The sequence below is a fragment of the Vanellus vanellus genome (genome assembly GCF_965231255.1).
Source record: "Vanellus vanellus genome assembly, chromosome: 4".
Taxonomy (NCBI): domain Eukaryota; kingdom Metazoa; phylum Chordata; class Aves; order Charadriiformes; family Charadriidae; genus Vanellus; species Vanellus vanellus.
In genome coordinates this window covers 62,834,898-62,862,567 of record NC_138909.1, presented here as the reverse complement: position 1 = coordinate 62,862,567, position 27,670 = coordinate 62,834,898, and the positions used below count along the sequence as shown (strand labels likewise).

At 38.3% G+C, this 27,670-nt stretch overlaps 1 protein-coding gene across 1 annotated transcript in view; it reads right to left on the bottom strand.

Moving 5' to 3' along the window:
• Window positions 1–27,670, bottom strand: part of LOC309671798 (cytosolic beta-glucosidase-like) — a gene marked incomplete at both ends in the record, with an annotated part of 155,741 nt that overhangs the window by 35,257 nt on the left and 92,814 nt on the right.

Genomic DNA, 27,670 nt, shown 5'->3' with positions numbered 1-27,670 from the left:
CTCAACCCCTTATGACTGAGGATATGTTGTTTTCTTCACATCCAACATCCAGGAGAATAATAGCAAAAGACAGCTTGAAGAGTTTCTGTCTTCATAAATTTAGTAGACCGTACTCCAATTCATTGATGCATGGTCTTAGTTTGACCATGATCTCTCACCAAAACAGAAACAGCGCTTAAAAATTGCTGTGTCACTCTTAAGCATCAAAATGGAACTGTTCAAGAGAGACAAAGTATATCAAAAGTACCTTCTACCTGCACAGAAGCCGTTTTTCACCCCGGTTTACAATCACTTAGCTAGTGACCTGCCGATAGCCTTAGGAGAATTTAAGATGAAAGCTTTTTTTTTTTTAAAAAATCCATAGACTCACCAGTTTTTGAAGCAATACTTCTGTCACAAAGCCTTTCCATTTGCTGTAATCCATACAAGGTCTAGCTTTCCCATATGGTGTTCATGGATGTCATTTGTGTAGGCAATAAAGTCCAGCAACCAGATTACTATTTCACTTTTGCAAATATTTGCTTGTATCTCCTTCAGCTTGGGGAAGACAGTGAAACATGGCTGGCACTGTTTTGGTTTCTCTTTAACCAAGGAAGTTCTGTTTTCATGACTCAATGGGATTCCCCTATGGACTTGAAAAGTGGAGATTTAAGCTAACTCTAGTGCCCCTGCTAGTCAAGGATCAAAAAACCTATATGGTGAAGCAGTTTCAGACTAACTTGCAACCACGCTTCAGTTAAATGAAAGAAGATGGAGATACAGTACAAAGAGAAGAACAAGAAGCAATCATAGTAATCAGGACTACTTGAGACATTATTTCGAATAACACTGTGAGACTGATAATACTATGTGAGTTATTGCAAAACATTTCGCAGTATTCTGGAATGAGTGATATAATACAAAATCACAGTTGTAGAAAGCATTAACTTGTGAACCCACATATATTCTCCTGACATCTGTTTTATAACAGCCGGGTATAAACTAGGAATGTTTGCTATCATCTTTTCAGATTTTGTAATTTTTTTTGCACGTGGTTTAAAAAGGTAGTGGACACAGAGAGCATAATGAAACAGTTGTTAGATCAGTTCCAAGATGATATAGAGCCAGGTTATGAACCCTACACATGCCCTTGATGAGCCATCACTCAGTCCCGGCAAAGGGAATACTCACACAAGTGCTAACTGTTCACCAATATCAGTAAGCATCAAACTACTGTTTTATTTGGTTCACTGATGTAAAAGGCATTACTTTTTTTCCTCTTCCTCCCCGCTCTTCATTATAACAAATACATCAGAGTGCCTCAGGTGAAAATATTTAGGATAACAGAATACAGATCACTTTGGTTTTACAAGTCCCCTTTGGCTCTGCAGGTTTCCTCCAGAGCTGATCTGTGGCTGTCAAGGTTGGAGTGCCACAGTAGACAACTTTGTAATGATCTGAGGCATATTGCCAAATAGTTCCTTTTTGATTTCCATCCAACACAAAAAAATACTATTAAATTTACCAACTCTTGTATCATGCTGCTGACATATCTGGAGGGTGATTAATTGTGCCCCTGGGGTCTATGTAATGTTCTACTCTGGACAAAAAGAGCTTTTAGAATCTATCTAAGAACTATAATTATGAGTGAGGACAGAGACCCATAACTGTAAACGGGTTCTCTGTGTTTCTTATTTAAGTACCTGCCAACAACTGAAAGATGGAGAGCTGAAGAGCATTTTGTAGCAGCAAGCAGAATGCAGCAACATTTCAGGATAAATTCTATCTGCTGTGAACAGTTTTGTCTAGTAAGAACCAATGAATCTATTAATCTGTTCTGCAAGACAATGGATAGCAATGACCTGTCAGCTTTATGAGATACATCAACGTCCTTCCATATCTTTCTACAGAAGGCCTATATGCCCTCTGCAGGCTCTGCGTGATGCAGTAGCACCATTAGCAGTCATCATTGTTATTGCAGAGCTTCCTTTCCCTGGGTTTCTCACACTGGCGTTTCATTAAGACACATCGCACGGGGTTAAAATTTTGAAGAGAGATCCTGTTTCTCTCAGTGAGTGATCTTGAATTTGTATTTTATTTTTTTTTTTAGGCTATAATTGAAATAAAACCAGAAAAGTCATTCTGAATTTGAATTTATATTGTTATAAAAAATGAACAATGTAGAGATATTTGTATTCCTAGCTTTAAAGGGAAAACCGTATAAAACAAAAGACAACAGTGGCAGAGCTATTGATAGCTTGACACTGATACATTCCTTGTGTGGCATCTATATTGATTTAAAGAATGAGAAAAGAGAGGTATAAATTTATGGGGACATTTTGGATCAAATTTTGTATTCATTTATTAAATGAAATTTATAGAGTACTAAACCATTGACCCTATCATTTGGTTTTACAAATTTATGGCTGAATCCCAAGCCTACTGAAGTCAATAAGGGTCTTTTCAAGTCAGCACCTTGCTGCCTGACTCTCTTCTCACATTAAGCAATGTTATAGAACCCAGTGACAGTACAACAGTGTAAAGCTATGAAGAAAGCAAATCTATGCCCAGTCTTCAGGGAAAAAAAAAAAAGTGCATTTAGCGATTTAAAATGTATGTAGCCGTGTGCATGTATGTATGTTCCAGACTTCATTCTGGTTCTAGCATAAAGGGTTCAGAAAGCAGAAAGTGAAGGGAGGGTTAAAAGATTATAGGAGGAGTAATAAAGAAGCTGGCTAACTGCCCATGAGATTTAACATGGGAAAAATGAAAGCTAATATACCTCAGGAAAAAAATGATCCACAGCTCAAATATTTAACTAGAAGGGAAAATTTGGAAGTTTTTAGGGTTGAAAAAGTCTGAGTGATCAGAAGAACGAAAGAAGCTCATCTCAAACAGCAAGTTCTCCCACTTCAAGATGTATATTTAAAGTTGTACAATCTTCTTTGAGCGCTCATGATCATACAGATATAAAGGTGTTATATAATGGTATAGATATTCCACATGGTAATGGAGTAAAGCAATCTCTATCTAAAGTACATCTATACTTATATCTGCACACTACTTTTCGAGAACAAGATCATCATCCAAATTGTAGCAATATAACTTTCAAGTATAGACCTGACCTGTAGAAAGAAGCCTACAGTATATGTCAATGAAAAGGCAAATGCAACTGTAGTCCCTGTGAGTTAGATGCTGATGCAATAGCCCCAAAACCTGATATTTATTTGTAATCACTGCATTATAAAAATGATGATGTCAATAAGTTGCTGGCAGTTCAGAGACGAGTAACAAGATACCAGTAACACGGATCGGCTGACCTGTGAAGAAAGAACTAAGTAGATATGGTAATGGTATTTCACTCCCCCGCTAATGAGGTTTGCAAGTTCGTGTATGGGTGCGGTTTGAAAGAGGTAGGTTGAATGGAAATTGAAACAAAAAAATTCTTCTTTTTCCCACTTCTGCAGGAAAAAGGTAAAAATGCATGCAGTGCTATAACCACAAAGTTCACAAAGTATCTTTTGCATACTCAGATACAGCAGTAAAGTGTAGAGAAGATCTGTCGACATTCTGCGCATATCTGAAGAACAATGGTAGAAGAAAAAGGTGGAAGATTTATTTTACGTGGTAAACTCTATAGTTATAATTGCTCACGAGATAATTCAGGCAAATGTTTCATCTCAGTATCAGGCAATATTCCTGACAATGAGCCTCCGCAAGAAATGATAAAGACCTGTGATTTGCCTTTAAAACTAAGCCTAAACTGGAACTTGAATGCAATTGTGTGTTGGAAGGATGAGGAAAACGTGACAAAACCCACGTTTCTCACCTCGTATCTCAGTCAAGAATTTGGAAGCGCTGAGTAACTGAGGTTTCCCATTCTCATGCCAGATTTGTTGGATCTATATGGACAAAGAGGCTTTACAAATGGCAACGGACACTAGCCATAGGAAGGAAATTTTGATGCTGGCTTACTGCAAGTATTTGCCTGTACAGAAATACCAAGTTATGTCAAGTCTGAGTGAAAATTTCCGGGATTTCTGGGTCTTCTGAGGGACGAAAGTAAGGTGTCAAGTCACATTGGCAATAGGAGCCTGGTGTGGAAGCTGCTAGCTCCCACAGAGCCTCATTCCAGCTTTTTTTTCCTGTAGAGTCTGCAGAGACTCAGGGTAACTAGGCTTAACTAGATATCCCAGATAGGTGTTGAAAATTAGTATGAGGTCAGGCCAAAGTGTATCTTTGGATACACTCTGGAGTGGTATTCTTCACTCTCCTTGTATTGCCTTTTGTTGTTATCCTTTGTTGCATCTTTTCTTAAATTAAATGCAACTGAAATCATAACTTTGTGTCCTGTTGACCTCTGGCAACGACTGTGTTTTCACAGCACTGAGGATAATAGGAGCTCACCTGATTGGGTCCCACGGGCTTTACCTTCATACAAGTAATTATTGGTACTGTTAGGATAAATGATCTTTTAGGTATCTGAGAAAATTATTTCCGAAGAAAGAAAAAATAAGAAAGAAAAATAGAAAACAAGTACTGTAAACTTAAACTAATTTGACAAGGGTATGTAAGATAAATGAAATTAAAACAGCATGGTGGGTGGGAAAAGTAATGAGAAAACAAAGAGTAAAATACAAAAATCACTTTCAAAGAGGGAGAGGTATGAGAGGAGTAGGAATATGCTTTTAAAATTTAGTGGTCACAGAAGAAGGAACACCACAATGTGTCACATTAATAAGCATCATAAGTAGGGATGTTGATTAACTCAGGAATGACTTATTATAATATAAATGACAGGACATAATGGAACTGAAGTGACAAGGTATGCAATGTGCATTAGAGAAACTAAAATGAAAGCTAAATTCCTGTGGGACAAGTAAACCTTTGGAAAAGTTTGTTGCAGGTTTGTTAAAAACCAGGTTTGGAAGTTTGTAGCTTATGGGGGACAAGGAAATGGAATGGAATCTGGGCAGAAAGCAAGACGGTTGGTACCCTGTGATAGCCTAGAAAAAAGTGCAAAACAAAGCAATTAAAACAAAAGGAAAGAACAGCATGAAAGAATGCATATATAAACCGAAGGAAGAGAGAAAAAAAAAACATTTTTTTTGCAGGTAACACTTACCGTACCTTAGTCAAATGGCAGTGCTCAGCTAATAATTGAGCCTCCATAAGTCTAAATCACACCAGCAGGATTTTAAAGGACTCACATTCTTAAGATTAAGAAAATGCACACACCTTCCCATCACTGACAAAAAATAGGTAATTTTATGCAAATGTACTGAAATACATATAATTTGCTGTTTAAAAAAGGGTTACTACAAATACTCTCTGTGGCATTAGGGAAGTCTTTGTATACCGAAATAACCACGACCACAAAATACATCCTAGTAAGAAATGACTGCCTTTGTTAAGGAAAAAAAAGGGAGTTTGTGTTAGTGTGGATACACATCAGTTTCTGTAAAATTACCGGTTTCAATTAAATTATGAAATAACCTGAAGTTTTACATTCTTTAGCATTTTAATTTCCGCAAATATAAAATGACTAGGATTACAACTACGATGATAACTTCAGCAAAGATATCAAGAAGGCTCACCCAAACCAGTGCATTTGCATGCTTACCGCAAAACAAGTCAGGGCAGAAGAATATATACTGCATTACAAGATATGTTATGCCTCATGAAATGAGCACAAATGAAGTGGGACAGGGAGAAGAAAATGATGAAATGGTGGAACTGAGGAGATGTATTCAGACAGAAGAGTGACTGCAAATGAAGCTGCAAACCCAGGGCTCACCAGTGTGAAATGAATGCACAGGTTAAATTATTTTGTTGGCAGGACCCTGAAAACTAAGGGCAGACATTTTGAATCTGGCATATTCAAGACTTCGGGTATTACAAAAACTGAATATCATTGAGGTGGACTATAAAGAAATGCATAGAAGGCAATAAAGAAGAAAATACGCCATGAATATCAGCTAGAAAGATTAATAACATAATGGAACCGATGAGAAAGTCATTTTATGCTAGATATCATAGTATTATTATTATTATTTCCTTTAGCCTTATGCTTTTGGACTATGTATGCCAGGTATTTGAAACGGTTGTTTTACACAGCACATTATGTGAGCAGATTACAAAACGCGCGGATAGGCATTTGTGACACACAGCTCACCATTGTTAGTCAGCGAAAATTAGAAGGCATTTGTACCGATTTAATTCTCTAAGTATTTTTAGTAAAATTAGAGACTCTGTTAGAGTACTCTGATACATTTTTGAGACCACTGAAATGCTGCCACGGCTAGCCTGGCAGTCAAGTGACATTTTTGAGAGCAAGCGCACCATTTATACAGTTAATGTAAGCCACTCAGAGTGTGGTACGACAGCATTACATCCAAAAGGTGATCAATTTAGTATATTATAAAAGTGTATTACCTCTGCAGCAGGAGCTCGCCCAGCTAAATAATTGCTCTTTTAAGAAGCATGATTAGGACAAAAGTGCAAAAAAATTAAGACCAGGGGAGATGATTCAGAAATCAGAGACAGAGCATGTCAGAGAGGAGACTGCAGTTTAAAAGAGAGAAAGTGAAAATCCTGAGCTATGACTAATGAGGGCAAACATAAATACAGCAAAAATAAATTTAAAACCAATTTTTGAAAGTAGTCAGTACCTGCCAATTCAGAGAAGTCTTTCAGCTGACAATAGAGTCCTCCATAAAGCCCATAAGAAGTTCATTCAATGCCAAGGGTGTTGAGGGTAAAAAGGACTGACAAATCTAAAATTCAAGATAGCAAGAGTAGGATTAGAGAGAGTAATGCGAGGGAAATTGTACAAGCTAGATGAAAAATGATAGAAAAAAAAATATCCAAAGTCACAAAAATTTTAAAATGTCACACACTCCAAGTGCTGAAAAGTTGTAGGCATACAGCTTGCGCTTGAGGAAAATAGAATTAGCATCAAAAATACTCAACCAAGTATTCATGCATTATGCTTGGGGGAAGAATTAATTTCAGAAAACCATAGCAGTTCTCAAAGAATTTCAGTTGTCATCATAAGCAAGTGTGTGTGGTCTAAAAGGAAGGGAAAAAAAATACCATGTCTTCTTGTTTTGTATTAGTGTCCTGTGGCGGGAGGGACTATTGATTAGTCCACACAGCTGATGGCTGCTCTGTGATACTGGAAATTGGAAGCTGAATGCTATAAGGTTAATGAAGGATTAATAAAGGTAAACTGACACACAGACCACTCATGAACGTTATCTCAGAGTGGAGTTATTCTGTAGCTGATACTCAATGATTCATATATCCTATAGACAAAGTGGGGCTAACTAAATATTCCTCTGCTTATATAAGGAAAGAGAATTTTAAAGTTTAATTAATTAGAAACAGTATTTGCCTGACAACCAGAAGTACCTTTCTCAGTAAGTTTAAAGATAAGTCAGGGTACAGACTGAAAGCTGAGAGCAAAATTTGAAGTGGTTTTCCAAGGACTCAGATAGAAAACTTCAATTAACATTGACAAGACCTATGTCGTTAAACCAAAATGCAGTTTTAAGAGGTGAATTTTAAATCCTGACACAAGCTTCTGCAATTGGACAAACTAGGAGTGTAAAGAATAATCAGTTTAAGTGAGTAACTAAGGTGCTAAGTTTGGAGGAATGAGCTCTTATGAGGGTCCAGCTCTCATTTTGCTAGGGTCATAGACACCTGGGGAATTTCACCACCCACCTCACCCCACTCAGGCCCCCCAAAGCGAATTACCTTTACCAAACTTAGAACATGTCCACAATATACATTTTCCAAACACAGTATATAATGGTTGGACAAGTACCTATCCCCTCTCCATGCTCTGCAGGTCGACACTACTGAGAATCCACATCCTTACAGCTGATCTGATCTCACTGAAACCAACAGGCAATTTTCTATTTATTTGAATGGAAGAGACACATTTATATAGTCTGTGATACCTGAAGATACAGGATTCATCATGCCTGTCAACATCTTTCTTCACGCACTTACACCTTCCCCTTTTGCCCTGGAGATTTCCACTCTCAAAGTCCCTCATGCATCCCTATTTCTCTTTTCACATTCAACTATTCTCTCATCCTTCCTCCTGAAAGGCAGACAGTCTTTTCTTCCTGTTCAAATATCTTTGCTTGGTCCTAGAAAGTCATCATCAACTCCAGCTTCACTCAGATTATGCTCCTGTCCTGCTATTCAGTATTTCACGGCTCTTGTTTTAATCCTTCTGATGCCTCTGTGTGCTGTGTAGCCTACTGTCCTGTGAAATTGCCTCTCATCTCTTCCTCTGCCCTCCCTCCCCACCACCATCCATCCAATTCTGTAGCTTTGTCTTCCAGGACTCTGAAGTTCTTCCTCTCTCCTCTTTGGGAAGTCTCCTCCTTCTCTTTCTGCTTCCTGGTCCCACTGCTTTCCCCCAGTGGGACTTCCCTGTCTGTAACTTCTAGCTCGGAGTTGTCTTCCACATTAGGTCTGCCTCATCCTGATGACCTCTGACAGGACGTATCAGCCGTCCCTCTGCTTGCTTCAGTTTCTCTACTGTCAGGAGGTGCTTCACCTGTGCAATTTGTTGCTGCCTCCCATACTCACTGGGATTCCCAGGAGCTGTTATGTATCATGGAGCACCAGGAGCTGTTTCTGTGTGCTAGAATCTTTCTGCTCCCCAACAAATCCATGCCCTACCTCCTAGGCCAGGCTGTTCCAGTTCTATGCTGTTGTGGGAAAACTATTCATCCTGGGTTAGAGTTAGGGTTTTCACAGTGAAATATCAAATTGTAGAGGGGAAAGTAATGACTCGTATACATAGGTTGTACAAAATATATGTTCTACCAAACTATTATTTTCTCTGATACTATGTATGTTTTGACACAACAGACAATGTTACAGATAATACTTCATCGGTTTGGAATTTTTGTTCTGCGTATCTGTGACTACAAGAAGGCCCTTTCTTTCTTTTCCACTTTGAAGTAGCACAGAGCAAAATATTTTCTTCTGGTCTGAACAGTTTTAAAAGTGACCCATGCTCGTTCATTAATCAGTTAAATTACTTCACCAAAATGTAAAAGTTCTTCTTGAAAGACAGTCCACTAAACCAAAACAGGAGGCTTCCATCCCTCTGAACTTATAAGGCTGGTAAAACCTCGAGTGCCGTAAAGAAATCAAGTGTACGGACACTTAATGATGATGTTGAATGGAATTATTGATGATACTGTTACAGTAATGATTTCTGTGTATGTCTCTTCCCAACAGGAGCACTTAAGAAACTACACTCACATATTCCCTTTCAAGACAGTTCAGCGGGTTGACTCTTTTAGTAAGTTGCTCCCTGCTTCACCAGCTGCCTGATGGCATGCCTGTTGTGGCAGGCACTTGCCAGACATATTTCTATCTTCTGTTTTGCACAGCCTTTGCAAATCTCAGCATTTGTCATGGATTAGTTTTATTGAACGGATTGTTCATATCTTTGTTCTACTTCTGTAGGTTTCCCCAGTCATATCTTTTATTCTGCTTAATGTGACACAACAGAAGACATCGCCTGTCATTGAAAGACATGCAATACCTCAGCAGCCACTGCAGCTAGGCTTTCACCGTGTTCTGAGTTTCCTTCTGGTTCCTTCCTTCATTGAAAGTTTGGGGAATTTTACCGGGAGCCTTCTGATAACTAGTTCAACATTTTCTTGGCGACACAGTCTTTGCCTGCTGCTTACCAGGCTTTAACTAGAAGATAAACCGCCTAGTTCGGTGTCGTGGTTTGGCCTCAGCCACCAACAAAGAACCCCGCAGCCGCTCGCTCCACTCCCACAGCCGTGGGAAAAATCGGCAGAAAAGGGCAAAACTCGTGGGTTGAAGTGTTATAATTTAACAGAACAGACAAAGGGAGGAAGAAAGAAACACAATAACACCGGTAAAGGAATACAAGAACGCGATTACAGTACCGCCGCGCAGCGCGCCGACCGGACCCGCACCACCGCAGCCCACCCCCGAGTGGCGACTGACTCCCTCGCCCCGGCTCGCGCCTCTTATAGCCCGGCATGGGTCACGTGGTATGGAATACCTGCCTCCCCTGCCGGCTCCTTGGGGAAATTAACCCCATCCCTGCCGGAACCAGGGCATTCTGAGAATCTAATTTCTTTGTCAATGTCAATCGTTTCTTGAAGTGACGGTCCATTTAACATCTCTAAAAAGTATTGTGCCCATCAATGCCTTGACTCTTTTTCCATTTTAAAAACTTTCAATGATAGTGCTTAAAAAAATGCACAGCAAGATGGATGTTCCCAAGTTGGAGTGACCGTTTCTTGGTTCCATATTCAAAACCTAAACAGAGAAGTTACATGTATTTTTTTTTATTTGTCATGCTCTGAAGTTACATGTGCATTTTCATTTGTCACACTTAAATCGTCCACAAGTCGTGAAATCATTTATGAAATATAGCTGTTCTCCAGAAGAAGCGGTGAAGTTTTATTTCTGGAAGAATTAGAGTCCTACTCCCAGCTCTGCCACACTTGTGCAAGCTCTGGCAGGTCATTTTGTGCTCCTCTGTTAATCCTGAGGAAAAATGAACCTGCATCCACCTCCTGAGTCAATAATAAGGAGAAACCAGTTTCCTAAGCAAAGTTTAAGAGCAGCTGTAGCACAGCTTTAGAATGAGAGCCACTTGTACCAGATAATGGTAAGCATTGTAATTTACTGTGCCGGCTACCTAGACATGTATGTATAAATATGATACAGATCATGGTGCCTATCTGTATGGCACTAAAACTGGACTACAGCATGAGAAAATTAACTTTGCTTGTCTGTGTACGAAGAGAGGACAATTTTCAGTGCTGTCAGCACTATCAGTACGAAACTTATTATGGGTAATAACATTACCGTAAAATAAATGCTTAAAAATAAAGATGATGTAATATTCGTATCCAGTATAGAATAAAACATGCTTTAAATGAAATAGACTAATTTTATTGATGGTGTCAAAGAAATGGATGTCTTCCTTGATGAAAAATCTGAATAGAGCCCAGGCAATGGTCAGTTGTGTATCCTGAAATTTAATATGTCATGCAAAAATCTGTGCTACTTTTTTGAATGTATCAGCTAGATCCCTTGACATAATATATGCATAAATCACAACTATTAAGTTGATTTTAATAAAATGCAGCCAGGGATTGACACCAGCATTATAAAATCTAGAAATATAGATGTAAACCTGAGACTGTGTTTCTAAGTCGTACTATCAAGTCTCTTTCTCTCCTCTATGTGTCTACAGAGGTCTGTTACAAACTTGATTTAGAATTTTTTTCTGTTTCTTGGCCTAGAACAGATCCATAATGTTACTTAAACTCACTTTTGTGTTTACTGGACCTAAGCAACCTGGTAAGTATGTTCTGAAGGACAACAAACCATCTTAGCACACGTGCAATTGGCTGACCTAAACCAGTTGGAAGGTAAAGGCTCCTGACACTTGAATAATACCAGTTCAGGTTAGAGTGGACATTCAGCAGAATGTGCAAGATCTGGTCTATACTAATTTCTTTACCTATATAATGACAGTATGCTCTGTTGCTCGCATACCAGGTTAAAATACAATTTGATCTTTCCTGGAGACAAAACCCATGGAAAAAAAAAATCACCTTAGGTACACAGGTTGTTTAAATGGAAAACTCAAACATCTCACTGGTATAGTACAACTAAAGCACATTTGTCTTTACAAAAACAATATCTACTGTGTTCTAGTAGAAAAATGAATGTCAGCTAACAATCTAAAAGCAATAAACAATAAACTTAAATTATAGTAAAAGTCAATTAGTATGCCAATTAGTCTATATTGCAAGCAACTTACATGAAAAATCTTATTTTTCACTGTCATACAAGGTGTCAAGGAATGAACTCTGTCATTTAGGATTCACTAATAATTATAAAGGGGAGTTTGACAGATTATGATGTGTCTCCATAAAGTAGTAATGCAAAATAGCTACTCACCAAATGGTAAAAGCTTTTATACTTCAGCGGCTTTTAAAAGGGTACACATGGTAATAGAAACTCACTTTGCAAAAAGACAAATAAATCTGGGGATGCATATGCTTTGTGTCAGTTTCATGTGGTTCCTAAACAAGATTTTTACTGAAAATGTTCTCACTGCAAAAAGATAATAACGTGGAGAAAAAACACATTCATCAAGTACAACACACAAAAACCAAGACCTCACTTTATTCTTCTGGGAAAGATACAAAAAAGTTAATAATCTGTTCCTAGCCACGGAGTTCACTATCCTAGAATGCAAAAGGTACTGTAAAGGCAAAGACTACATTGTGCAAATATCGTAAGCATGAGGAGGCCTTACAATTAACTTCACAGTAGAAGATAATCAGCTTTCTCACTTGAGTTTAACTGCAAAAAAGAAGCATCGTATGTCTAAAAGATCTGGACATGCAAAAGTTCATCCTATGTTTGGTTCCATTTGTTTCTTCCAGCCTACATACTTGTTTTCGTTTGTTTCTTTCAGCCCGTGGCTGTGATTTTGTGAGGCTTTCACATGGGTAAATTGGAATCTATTGTTTATTTGTGGCTGAATTCTTCGTTTGGCTTTTGTCCTGTATAAAGCATAAGCAGTATTTGTGGAAGACTCGTGAATATGTCTAATAATTTATCTCCATGTATTGGTAATATGAATTTAATATTACCTACAAACAGCTTTGGCTTAGATGAGTAGGAATTTCTATGGTCCCTAAAAAACAGTTTTACCAAACGAGCCTTGAGAAGCCCACTTCTGGCGGAAAAGATTAGGGATTTGCTACTTTTCTGTGCCTGGAAATTGATTTTACTCAAAGCAAACATCACATGCGACTCTCACAAACAAACTATTAGTCTAGCTTCCTTGAGCCCAGCGCAAGGTCTCATCTTTCTTCCTGCTCTGAGATTTGGTACATCTACCTTCTTTAGTTTAATCCCTCCATAAATTTATACCTTTTTCCTGTAATCATATTAATGATTTTTTTTTAAATTTTATTTGTAGTAAACTCTTTTCTTTTCATCATGGAATCTGATAAAGCAAAATGCAAATACGATAGGGAAAAAGAAAGCAGAAAGAAGTATGATAGAAAAAAACTAAGAGCATTTATCTACGGTAAAGAATTCTAGCCAATTAAAGACTGCCAGAAAAAAAGTCATGAGTTCTAGAAAATGTCCAGCCTTGGAAGAATTGATTAATATCTGATACTTCTGGAAAAATACACCCTTTCTCCATGTATTTATCTATTTATTTTCCTTGGAAATAATTACCACCTGGTTTCACGACACATTTGTGATCATAGATTACTCTGAGGATGCAGTGAATATGTCAGTTTTTAATGCTTTGTTTGAAGTGCATGAGTCTTGGAACCACATTTACGAGAACTGGCTTTCAAAACATCTGGTGTCTGAGAGACCTCAAATAAAACCCATGGCCCCAGGACTTGCTCCTGTCACAACCCCCGTGGCGGAAAGAGAGTAGAAAGACAGTGTGGTGCTTGGCGATGACATCCTTTGGGTTTGTGGTGTATGCAATATTTAATTTGGATGGACAATGGGTTTAAATTAGACAAAAAAGTTATCATATAAGCTAATGGTCCACTGTGTTTCTGTTGTGTGTAATTATGTGGGGAAAAAAGCCCACACTTCTCACAGTTAATTTAGTCATTGGGATGTTTTTAGCTGTAAAGAAGGCATCTTTAAGATGAAGTTATGTGAACGCTTGTAGCAGTTTTCCCCTTCCAAAGCTTGATTGTTTGAGAAGACTGAAGCTAAAAAAAAAACCCAAACAAACCCCATGTGTGTGCTCAACGCTTCTTTATTACATGTGAGCATGGTAGTAGGGGAGCCCTCATCTTTTGCATTCGGCACCTGCCCGCTGCTGGCACAGGAGTGTTTTTTCAGATATGCCAATATAAACTTGAGTTTGCCCTCGAGTTTATCTGATTGAAACTCTTGGGAACACCTCAAGGACTGCCTCATAGTCACTACCTACAAGGACTCAGGGAAGAATCTGGAAAGGATATCTTCAAGAAAAGATGCCTCAGGATGCTAGTACTGACTTCGGGAGTAAAGTATAACCTAGTGGTACCGTAGGTGCAACTTCAGTCACAACTTGAGATGGAGGAGATGTTTCCAGCCCCGCAAGAGAAATATGCTCTGATAAGGAATGTGTTACTATATTGACAGTGTTTAGTTGCATGAAGATAATATTTGCTGCCAAATGTTGTTGAATTATTTTCCTGGTGCACATTTTGTAATGCATTTCTAATGTGATCACTTATTATTTAGTTCTCTATTTGATGAAAGCATAAATTAAGATAAAGTGCATCAAGGTTACCGATGCTTTCTGATAATAAACTAAAACTGTTGATTAAGCAGATGATGAGTTTAAGTCAACATCTTTTGTATTAAAATGCTTGATGTGGATTTATGGACTAACCTCACAAAAGTTTCACAAGTATAAAAGAAATGTTAAATAACGATAAAGAATATTTTATTTTAGCATAATTTAATATCTACAGTTTTAATACAGAAAGTCATTTAAGTAAGAAAAGATATAATTAAGCCCTATCAATATACTGAACTGTTTATTTTTCAGATTAAAACATCAGAAGTAATCTTGTTCTTTCATCTTGATTAGGCAATGTATTTATTTTGGATTTCCATGGATATGTAATTAATGTTATCTGTTTGAATTAATCTCTCTTTTTTTTTTTTTAAAGAACAATCTAAGAAATAAGTTTTGCCATTTCTATGGCACTTACAGGTACAAACTCAACAATATCTGTATGAGGCACAAATTTTCCTGTTCTCCCCTTCTTGGGATGTGAAATGGGAGCATTTTTTATAATGAAGCAGTTATTTTATACTTCTTTTGGTGGTTCCTATCTTCCTTCATAAAGAATTTTTCTACCATCTTTTTTTCCAGGCTGCTCTTTAGGCCAGATGAGATATTTGTCCATGCTGCTTGCTTAAAAAAATTCCCTTGGGGACAGATTTGGAAGGATTCATATGATTTTCCTGGGACTCCTTTGAGTGAATCCTCTTCATTTTGGATCATCTCCATTTCAGAGCAGAGAATGTTTATAGACAACCATGCATACAGGCTGCCATCGTGTGTCACCTCCAGCTGTGCCATTGCCTCTTCTGGTGACAGGCCCTGAAGAGTCCTTTCTAGATTATCTTTGATGTGAAAACTTCCACCCCTCTATTTTAACTCAGACTGAATTCAGGTGCTCACATGGCACAGTGTAGATGAAAAATGTTGGCCTTGGCTTTCACTGCAGAGCCTTTTCAGGATGGGTTTATCAAATAATTCTCCACAAGCGCCCTGGTTTGAGGCAGGATCCCTGCTGGTGCAGGATCCTTTTAATTTCAGTTCCTTTCTGAGAAGTACATTCAATTTAGCATTGTTTAAAAGGTACTTTCAAGTTACGGATTTCATTCAACTACAAATTAGCAAACATCAACAATGAATATCGGTCCATTTCTTTCTATGGACCTTTCTCTTCATACTTTGTATTCAGCCTTAATGTAGGCAGATTAGCTCATTACAGCCAAGAGAAAGAGAAAAGGAAAAAGAAATGATTTGAATATATCCAATAACTGTTCAATATTCTCAGCAGTCCCCAAAATGACATTAAAAAGAATAGCATGCTTTCCATCATAACAAAATCTAAGGTTATTCAGTATTGTTTGAAATACAAATAATATAGAATTATTTTACTATTAAACTGAAAAGCTTGCAGCTGACAGCAGTTCATTTTTTGGAGTTATTGTGTTAAGATCCCGTAAATCTACTTGTAATGCTGAATAAGAATGATCCAAGGATTAAAAATCAGTGAGGAGCTTTAGAGAACACAGCAAATAAAATACAATAGTAACCTTACACTTCAGATACAGGATGAGTATAATCTGCACAGTAGACAAGATGGGCAAGATCTACATGGGCCAAGAGAAATTAATCAAACTGTACTGCAAAGCTTGGCCTGAAATCTGGAAACGCTATGAAAATCAATAAAGGAGGTCTTATCCCCAGCAGGACTAAATCCATCAGATAAAGTCATTGCAGCTATGTCCACTTACATTGGTTGAAGATCTGCCCCAACGTTTGTAAAATTAATGGACTACACTATATTGCCTTCATTTTTCTGCTGCTAGGCTGGAAAGGTAATTAGTACACAGCTGCATCCCCAATAGTATTGTCTAATAGAACTGGGTTTTGCCTTGCAGCGATGTGTAAAAACATAGAGAGAGAAGCTAGGAGCCAGAGGGCTTGATTCTCCACAGCCTCACAGGTTGTATTCCTGTATGCCAGGGCCAAATCATAGAATCATAGGATGGTTTAGGTTGGAAAGGATGTTGAAGATCATTGAGTTCCAACCCCCCTGCCGTAGGCAGGGACACCTCCCACCAGACCAGGTTGCCCAAGGCCACGTCCAGCCTGGCCTTGAACACCTCCAAGGATGGGGCCTCAACAACCTCTCTGGGCAACCTGTTCCAGTGCCTTACCACACTCAAAGTGAAAAACTTCTTCCTAATGTTCAATCTGAACCTGCCTTCTTCCAGTTTAAAGCCATTCCCCCTCGTCCTATCGCTACGTGCCTGAGTAAAAAGTCCTTCCCCAGCTCTCCTGTGGGCCCCCTTTAGGTACTGGAGCAAAACAACCCAGAAAACTGAAATGAAAGCAAACAAGGAAGGTGGGAGAGGAAAGACCTAGTTGGCCTTTCTACAAGAACTGATATTTCTTAAAGTCTTTGACTAACACAGCAAATATAACTACTTACTTGATAAATCAGAAAAGTGAAGGAACATATAGAATATATTACACTAAACAAATAAATTTCAGGGATAGAAAAAATAATGGGCATGCTACATAATACTGGCGGTTTCGGGGTTTGGTTTAGTTTGGTTTAGTACAGTTCATTTTACTTTATTTCATTTTAGTTTTTCCAATGCATTGCAATGCATTAAACCAAGGAATTAATAAAGGAAGTCTAATGAGAAAAAAGAGAAAACCATGGTTAACTCCAACTTACTTGAGAGGTGAGAAATTCCTATCAAAGCAGGAAACAGTAAGTCCTTATCTCATAATTAAAGTACTTGAGCAGGAAACACCAGGGGAATAGTCTAAATACAGTAGTATAGCTGTTAGTTAACGAAAGCAAAATGAAAGATAGTATGAGTGTTCCGTGTATAAATCAGTACAGAAAGTAACCCCACACATTGAGTCCAATTTTGACGTACTGACCAGCTGGATCGGGTATATTTACAATGCCTAAAATCGAGCCTTTTGAAATGAAAAGTGTGGAACACAGACGTGTCTTCTTAGTGAAATTGATATTATGTAGAACCAGTGTTCTACCTTAATATAAAATTACGAATGGGACTTTCAAGGAGCCTAAGGGAATTACGGTTTCCAACTCCTGTTGAATTTTATTAGGATTTAGGACTCTAATTCCCTCATGCTTCTTTGACAATCTCAGACTAAATATTTACCTCCTCTCTGCATCTTATGCCCTTTCTGCATTATTTACAACGTTCAGAGATACCATTGCTCTCTGGAGCATACAGCGATTGTGTAGTATGTTCTCAGCCATTTTATCTGTTTGTGCCTGGAACAGTTAGCCAAAATTTGAAGGTGTGTGAGCTGTTTGTAGTAGAAGAAATGAAATTGGATTGAAGAATCAGGACTTTTAAAAAATTGATCCTGTTATTTACAAGCAATGTGTGTTCCCTCTGATTTCCCTAAAGACAACAAGAATGAAGCAAAGCCGGTTCCTTCCTCAGGGTTCTGCAGATCACTTTCCAGCAGGACCCCGTCAGAAGGGTCACCTCGAGCCTCACGGCTGCTAACGCTCCTGTCTCTAAGCCTTTCTTCTGCCATCTACAGCTGCAGCCAGATGCTGTCAGTCATTGGCTACAAAATGCAAAATAAAACTCTGCTTTTCTGTGTTTGTCTAGTCCTCTGAAAATTTCACCTGTCCTCATTGCTCAGCTTCTAGTTTTGCATAAGTTCTGTGCTCTGGGTTTTGGCTCCTTCACAAATGAGATGAGCTGCTTTTTGAAATTATCCTGAATAAATAGTGTCTTCTACACTCTTCAGTTTCAGTTAACAGCACAACAAGGCAATCTTCACCGATGATCTGTTTTCCAGATAGTGTCTTCTATTGAGCAATTAAACATAAATTTTCCAGAGAATGGAGCCGCATTTAGATCAAACGATTTATTATTCCCCGAAATGTATCTTCTTATTAACTGATCAACCATTTTATATCTTGCCCTGTTTCTTAGGTTTTTTACTCCACTTTTCAGGATTTCTGACTCCAGCAATTTCTTGGGAATCACACTCAGCAAAACCATGGATAGCACAATGCTGTGTGCTCGTATCTTCTGCACACTACGGATGCAAGAGGAAGGCTTTGTCTGAGTGATACTAGGCAAAAGGTATTAATACACTCCACAACCTGCATTGCGAATGCAAAATTATATAGCCCCCTAGACTGAAAACATTTGGCCCTAGGTATTAACACATAATGTCAGTAATAATTACATCAGATTTTCTACAAGATTCTAGATGCCTACTTTTAAAACAGTTTAAGGAGATGTGATCCTCAAATACAACTGGGACCTGTTTACTTGCCTTCTGTACACTTTTTTGCAAACGAAAATTCCTTTCCTATGTGTTACTATGCATGTGTTACTATGCAAGCATACAGCTGGCATTGTTACAAAAAGTAGTAATGCATGCTATTAGAAAAACCTTAAAATAGTGGAATGACTCTTTTCCCAGTAACAAGTGATAGGATGAGAGGAAAAAGCCTCAAGTTGCGCCAGGGGAGGATTAGATTGGATATTAGGAAAAATTTCTTCATGGAAAGGGTTATCAAGCGCTGGAACAGTCTGCGCTGGGAAGTGGTTGAGTCACCATCATCGTATTTAAAAAGTGTGTAAACATGGCACTGAGGGACATGGTTTAGTGGTGAACTTGGCAGTGTTAGGTTTACAGTTGGACTTGATGATCTTGAAGGTCTTTTCCAACCTTAATCATGCTGTGATTCTCTAACTGTCTGTAGTGTACCCAGATAATTTCTAAACTCCTTGATCTCGATTTATAAGCAAACAAGCACAGTAAGTGTATTGGCATTTTAAATTCCGCATCATAGCACATCTCTGCCTGTTGGGATTGCGTATTAGCTATCAACAGATATGGGAATAAAACTACAAAATGCAAAGTTCAGTTAAATCAGCTTTTTAGAATATCCCATTAAAACTCCACATAATCCTTTTCTTTCTTTCCTTCTTAATAATCCCTTTTACTATATGGCATGGAATTGATATCAACAGCTGATATCTAGAACCTTAATAGGTTTCTATCCTGTTAATTCCCTTTGGATAGAGGTCAGCTTTTTGTTGGCACTGTCTTCCTCCAAGGAGCTGCTGGAAACTGATATCAAATGATCTAACTTGTTGTCATTTTTCTGGTAAAGACCTGGAGCTCTGGTCATTTTACAAGCAAAATCCACATTTGTTTCAATGGGCCCTCGATGAAATCTGATTTGAATCTCTTTCCTTAAAGAGACATCATGCACTTAGCTAACTGTTATAGTTCACAAAATTTAATGTTGCATGTTTTGTATTTGATACACTAGAGGCAACTTTTCAAGTTCCTGCAGCTGCACAGCCTAAATCTTGGCACAATCTACTAATATATCTTAGACAGAAATATGACCCCATAAAAGTAGAGTATTATGAGCACTAAAGCTCTGCTATGTCTCAGTCAAAATATCAGGGTTTTTTACTGTAGTATTCTACTCAGTATTCATGGAATAGAGTGTGATTAAAGAACCACTCTTGCTCTTGGTGAGCCGATTCGATAATTATTGTCTTTGTTTCTTTTAATATATGCACAAAGTCTCATCCCACACAAAACATGATATCATAAAGCTAAGATAATGGTAGAATGAGACATCTTTCACAATGGTAGTAACAAATGCTGGGTGGTTTTTCAAAGTTTACGAACATCAACGATATATTCACAAACTTATTTCAACACCCTAGAAATGTATACCTTCCACACTAAAAGAGAAAAAAAAAATCCCTTGTATTGGCTAAGTCAGAGCAGGATAAAGAGAAGGCAAATGTGGCTTTTAATTACTTTTATGCAAGAAGACCTCAAGGGATAGAAGAACACAAAATGTCTTCTGTAATTTTTGAAGACAAAGGAGCACTTCTAAATTGCTGTGGCCCAGCCAGGGCTCCTTACAGAGCACCCAGAGCTGCTTCATTGCTCATGCTCTTCCACTATCTCATCCTTAACTTCTTTTTTTGTCATCCATAGTACTTATGTGTCCCCTGCCCTGGGGCTTTCTAGTACCTACATATGAGAGCTTATCCAGGGCCCACATCAAGGTTTATCCCGGTCAATAGGGGAGTTCTCCCTCTGTAACACAAATCCTGTGCGCAGGCATCTCAGCAGAGGAACACTCTTACCCCAGTCCTGCCTTGGGCTATCTAACAGCCCAGGCAGCATTTTGAAACAATGCACTACTGTAGCAATGGAGATTGATGTCACAAGGACTTTAAATGGCAGGGGACTAAAATGTTTATCTGTTTCATTTAATTTTAAAAGGGTATTTTAAAAGAATAAAAATGCAGACTGTTTTATGAGAAGAAATTTGTTGTGTAACACTACTTCATAAACATGGAAATTTAAAATCTAATGTTATGAGTATTTTCTTGGTTGATTACCGGCAGCTTTTTGGCTAAAATGATTGATCACAGTGCATAACATGAGAAAAAATGCCCTCTGATTCTTGTGCGCTGAGGTTCTGATCCAGGAAGTCCAACAGAGTCTAAATGGATGGTCCCTCCAGCTGCTTACCTTTTCTTCCTTCTTCCTCAGTGTGTACTTTATGAGGTTGGGAGATCCCTGCAATGATCTGACTCTTCTGGGGTCTTTTATTAATAGCTGTTCTCAGTACAGGCTCTTTTCTACTCCAGATGTTCATGAAGTCTGATGCACACTAGGAATATCTTGTTACAATTAAACCATACTAATCAGTACACACATCAGTTACCTGGTATGGGAGCTTCACACTAAGTACAGAAAACGTAAAAGAAGCCTTTTTTTCCCCTTGTAAGTCGTATAAGGCTAAGGTTTTGTGAGATAGTGTAAAAAGTTTTTATAACATATATATTTATCACACATACTGCATACTCTTTCATTACTAATTTTCTTTTATTAAAAAAGCAATTGACTCTGTCTGGCGAGACTATTTGTATTGATTTACAACTAATAATGAAATACAAATTACAGCAGTTTCTGAGTTAATTGCACCTTTGGCCCCATTTTTGACTGCAGTAAAGGTTTTCCAATCAGGCTTAGACACCTGGCCATCAACCTTCTGGGACCAGCACTCTTGCCCTAGACAACTCTAGTCTCCTCTCTGCAGACTAGTGACAAAAATTGCTAAGTACTTGGGATCTTTCCATTCAGTTTGACAAGTCAGCAAGTCCGGTGTCAGGTAAGCACCAACACTCTTTCTTCCAGGAAATGACAGCATAAAATAATGATCTCTGAGAGAGTCTGATTTAGAACAGAAACCTTACAGAGAAAACAGATATTAGGAGAATAAACATATCTAAACATGTCCTCTTTGTCTGGGAGCTAACAAAAAACAAGATGCAGAACTTGACAAGGTTAAGGCCAAATCCATAAAAGGATTTATGTGTCTGGATCCTCTTCAGTAGACTCCACTACACGGGGGACAGATTCAGCTCTTGACACAAAAACCTTTCTTAGAGCCACAGAGAATCACATCCCCCCACTGGGATTCAAAGCCTGGTGTTCTTTCCTGAACCAGAACACAAGTAAGAATTGGTGTTGACAGAGAAATATTCTCCCCATTCCCTCTCTACATTCTAATAAATCAAGAAGATTAAAAAAAGAGGGGAGGGGGGAGAAGGAAACAGGATCTACAGGTTTAAATCTCTCTTGTATTCACCAGTTCAGTAATTTTTCGTTATTTTTTTTCGTTTCTGTTCCACTGAAGTGGCAAAGTTGTTGCTGAGAAGTCCTAAGAAGTCCTTAGTCCTTCATTCCTTCATCCCCAATGGATACTGTACAATATGGTACAGTGCCATCTAAGGCCATTGCATCTGCACCTGTTTAGTAGCTAGCCAGTACACCCATTAATACTTGTAAAGTTGTGTGTCTCCCGAAACCAGAAAAATCTGGAGTGTGTGCCTGCCCTTTGCTGCAACTCTGCTTGAAGGCCCGACCCCATCCTAAGCCCCACTGCAGGAGATATATGGCCATACTGCTTCTCACTGGGACTTCATTTATATCTGAGAACACTACCTGTTTCCAAGAAGACACGTTTTCCCAGTCACCGTGCGGAGGTTGAACAAAGAGATTACTACGTCTATGAATCCTAAGCGAAAAGAAAAAGAGGGTAAGATATGCAGGATGGTAGCACAGCCCAAGCTCCTTCAGTTCCGACACCTTTCTTTCCTCTTCTCTGCTTTCTCTCTGCATTCTCCACTTGGAGACTGTAGGAGGCAATGCCTTGCTGGAGCACTGACAGTAGTACTTCCCTCCTGAAATAGTATCTGCAGCAGAAATCTGTCCTGTCCGACTGCTTAGAAAAGGTATAGCTGAAAACGCCTTACTGTACAGTATATCAATAATGGATACTCTTATGAAGACTAGAGAGGCTGCACCATCTCGGTTTGAAACAGGTTTCACACTTGCGGGATTTGGAGTCCTGGAGGTTATAATAGACATGGACATTAGCTAATAACCCTTTGGGGAACTCTTAGCTGGCAACTATGACACCTTTCTTCTCCTGGGGTAGAAGGCAAACAATCAAGGGTTTTGCTTGAAAGGTTTTGTTTGTGTCAAAAATGTGCTGAGATTTGTGGAAAATCTGCAGAGAGGCTGCCAATGATGCCTGGTGTTAGGACCTATGTGGGAAATACAGCTGGGGTGGTAACAGCAAGGAGTCTGGCAGAGCTTCTAGTTTCTTGTGCCTTCCTCATGCTCCTTGCGTAGCTGTGACACAAGTTGTTGACTGCCAGATCAGGTAGTACCTAACGGAAAAACTGGTTACTTTTGCTATGTTTGTCACTAACCCTTTGATTTAAAAACGTTAAAGCAGTCAGCCACTGACATCAGCTTACGGTGACCGTTCTTTGTTATTGAAATCATTCATCGAAGCACAGCTGGAGACAAGGCCTACTTCAGCTTGTAAGCTGTGTTTACGCTTAAAATTTTGTTTATGCCTTTATTACTACCAAGAAGAATAAAGTAGTGCTGGTAACAAACAATAAGAAATACTCTTTTAAGTATACTTTTTTTGCTCTATCTTATTTGCCTTAGATACTAATTTTTCCTAAGCAGTCCTGACTCAGATTTGGTTAACTTCAGGTTTTCTAATTTTGAGTGCTTACAAAACCCACTCATTAAATATGCATCAGATATATCAGCATTTATCATCTACATCGGTGATATTACAATTAAATCTTAACCTTGTAGAAGGCTTATTAAACACAGGTAATATTCTTATGCAACCCTTTTCATAATTCTATTTTCCTTTCTATCCAGTTGATAATGCCATTAGCTTTTTTAAATAACAGGGTCATTCCTATACATGTCCACAAATCAGTGATGTACTGAGAAAACTCCCTACACCTACATTTTCCATTTTTAGCTTTCTAAAAATTAGACTAAGAATAAGGCCAGAAAGCAAGGAAGTTTCGTGACATATATATAAACATTAAAATAAGATTGCATGACGGTATTGATTTTTTTACTCTTAGAGAATAAGTAATTTGAAGAATTTGGCAGTGGATAGAGAAGAAAATTCCAGATGGACTTTCCAGCTACAGATACGAACCTTCTGTGTTTCAATAGCTCTTTGAAAGACCTTGAGATTTCAAAGACACAATCTATTTCCGCATATCTTGTAGTACTGACAGATAGAAAGGAATGAGATGGACGACCATTGCACCATGACTGACAGATTTTTCCTTTTAAAGTACGTCTTCCCTTTCAGCATCCTTCCCACCTCTGGCTGAAGTGCACTGGATGTGCACTGAGCGTGCAAATCCCAATACCCATTCCAATGCTTCACTGTCACATGTAAGGGAGAGAATTTGTGACATTGTGCTGATTCAAAAGATGTGGCATGAGAAGTAAATATAGAAGCGGACTGACAAATAAGTGCAAAAGGCATAACTGCAGGCTCCATTCTCTCTGTCCTGTTTGATTCTCTTTGAGACTTCTAGCATTAGTGGTATGCAGCAAGCTCCCAGATTGCTCTACATTAAGCTATTCCTAGAACAAAATCTGTGACATTTCCTCTCTCTGTTGTTTACAAGCAAGCCTAAGGATGGAGAATCTCTGTTCTGATAATTAATTCAAGGATTGAATAAACATTTAAGGGAAGACTAGAGAGAATTTCAGAAATAGATTGAGGGCAGGATGCTCTCCAGTCCCAAATGAATATTGTCATCATTGACCTACAGAAACAGGTTGTCTCTTATGTTTAATCTTTCCTTACGCTCAGTTCCTGAACTATTCACTAGACGGACTTGAACAAGAGGCGCAGAAAGCGCATGTCCTGACAGTAGCCTGGAGATTGTTGCTTTCCCCTAAGGAATTGTAGAAATTGTCTCAAAACTCCTCCAGATGAGTAGGATACCAAATGCTAGATTAAGTGAAAATAAGGATGCCACACATAATATTTTTACTAATCTATACCATCTCTAGAAGGGGGAAGGCTAGCAATATCCAAAATAAGCTTTAATGACTTCCATAGGTAAATTAGGTTAGCTTTGGACACAGGGACTTTATAGAGGAGCAGAAGCAGAAAAAATCTGAGTTAGGGTGATTTTCCCTTATGCTTTTTATTGGGGCTTGGTAGTGGAGTACATTAGGATACGTGCACAACCAAATGAGTTGTCAAAACTTCAGAAACTAACATACAATTGTGAGCAGGCAAGAAACTCCATGGACAGTGAAGATCCTAAGACTGGAACTGGTTGAAGGATGCCTTATATATTGGAAAGGAAAGACTGGCTGGATCACTCAGCTGAGTTTTCAACGAGTTTTTGAAAGAATTGAATAGTCTGGCTTCTTCGGATCTCAGAACTGCTGTTCAGTGTCATTAAATATGCTTCGTAATCAGTTGGTATATATGATTGCATCTTGCCCTAAGTTACATGACAACAACTTCCCCTTTAATTAAATAGGATTGCACCTGTGCAGGTAATGATACAATCGGGCCTATAATATATAATAAATACTCAATATCTTTGCCAAAAAATCATTTAGTTGCATAATTTACTGAATGTTAAATAATTATTAGGAACATATTCACTGAAATTCAGTTGTTCAACATCTATCTTCATGCAAATTATTGTTATACTTCGATAAATATTCATAGTAATCAGTGTGTATTTAATTAACATACAATAACTTTCTCATTAAGTCTGAGTTAAATCCTTTTAAGGGGGGAGCAGTTCATTTAAAGTGTAACTGCAAGTCTCTCTTTGGAAGATTACATAATTAATCGTATTTTTGGTTCCTGACCAAAAAAAAAGGGCAGTTGATGGCTGTGAGGGATTGTCTATTCATAGATTATGATCCTGTGCTTTGATAAAAATCCAGCCAAAGCATTTGAGCACAAAACAAGAAAGAATTAACAATTTTTTTTAACTTGCCTGTGATTGAAATTATTTAAAAATAATTTATTTGGAAGTCATAAAAGCTTTGAAATTAAATGACAGAACAGTGCAATTTACAGTAAGAAACAAAGTTACAAAAAATTTAAATTACATCAAATAGCAAATCAGGCTGAAGATAAAAATTGATGGCATCGTCAGAAAACATGTAATTCAGTCACTCTGCTTTTCATTCAATTTTCACCTTGTTTTTCTGTTTATTGTTTTGCTTGATTGGACCTATTAGTAAAATGGGTGACTTGGTTTTTGTTTATGTACAAAGCAGACCTTCAATAATTTAAAATCTTTCACCTTTTAATCAAATTATGTAAGATTCCAAATTTCTGTTTTCCTTGTTGTTATTTTGTTCTAGACAGAGCTCTGTAAATTCTTTGGGGGGTAAACTGAAGGGTTTAGGACATGTGTGAAAAATAATCATCTTCATTTATACCAATAATTTGAGATGTACCAGATTTTTTTCCCCTCCAGAAATAAATGAGAATGAAAAAATAGTCAAATTCTCCGTTCAGACAAAACAAAGACATTTCAAAATATCAAAGACCAAGGTGCCCTGGAATAACCTACTGGGTCATACCCAGGACATCTCAGTTTCAGGTAATTCTCCAGTCCTCCTGATCTGGAGGAGGAAGTTTAGTTTGCCCCAGTCCCAGTGTTGTACACTCAAACCTAGAGGCAATCCTTCCTCCACAATGAAAACTCACCAAGTCGTACCGAATGGAACAGCGCCAGCTGGAAGAAGCTGAAAATGCCAATATCAGAAGAATTGCTAGCTTTGAGGTTAAGGTACTTTCCTGGATATAGTAATGCATAGATTCCAATCCATCCTGCAATTAATACAAATTAAGAGTTAATTATGTCTCCACTAAGTAGTGGCCTATTCTAGGACACATTAGCTCACCCCAGAAATCAGCTGAGGAAATCTTTCGCAAAGCACGCTTCACTGAAACTAATACATTCATGCAAAAAAAAGTTGTATTTTTGCTGAAATAGACTTTTCTGGCACAAAATATTAATCCAAAGATTCACAAAAAGGTGGTAAAAGTACCTTTCTTCCTGGTCTGCTTTCTTCTTCTTGGGACATTGCGACTGTGCGAATTGGAGCAGTTGGAGATCTGTATCTAAGGGAAGCAGACCTGCCGAGAGGAGCTGAAGGTCTACAGATGAGGATCTTGCTCCTGGGACCGTTTCTGTATTTTGCGGTGACACAGGTTTTGCACTGGCAGGAAGGACTCCACTTGCCCGCCTCAGCCTGGGGCCCTCCGCCACCCTCTCCCTGCTCTCTCACAACATAAAACTGAATCTCAAAGTTTCTGTGTGCAGAAGAGGAGGAAGCCGTGTGAGTCTCCTGTTCCAAATATCTTACGGTCTGCAGCTGAGAAGTCCTTCTCTGGGAAGTAAGCGGTGAATTTGAAACCCATCATGTAGCAGGGGCAATTAGGCTTTCAAATTTGCTTGGTAAATGTTGAAACCACTCAATCAATCTACATAAAAGAGTGAGCACCAAGACCCTCCTCAATGAAGAAAAAAAAGGATAGTGAATCCAGGTCAACTTGAACACCCTTGAAAAAAGGTTTATTCTTTTAAATTAAATTAATTCATAATTAGGCGTACAATCCAGTTGTGCAAACATAAGCATACAGTGACATTTAAGATGGTTTCTAACTGTCAGTCCAGAAAGGTGCAGGTCTTCCATGAGTCTTGGACTCTATTTGTCAGCTCCATGAAAATATCGCAGCTAACCCAGGATGTGTCAAATGATACTAGACACCACTGTTCAGGTAGCTGAATCATTGCCAAACACTATATGCTTGGAATACAGCATCTAAGTATAAATAGCAATTCTGCGTTATATTTGTCTATAGAGGAATTGTGACAGATCTTATATCAAATGAACATATGCTCTGTAAGGTACAAAAAT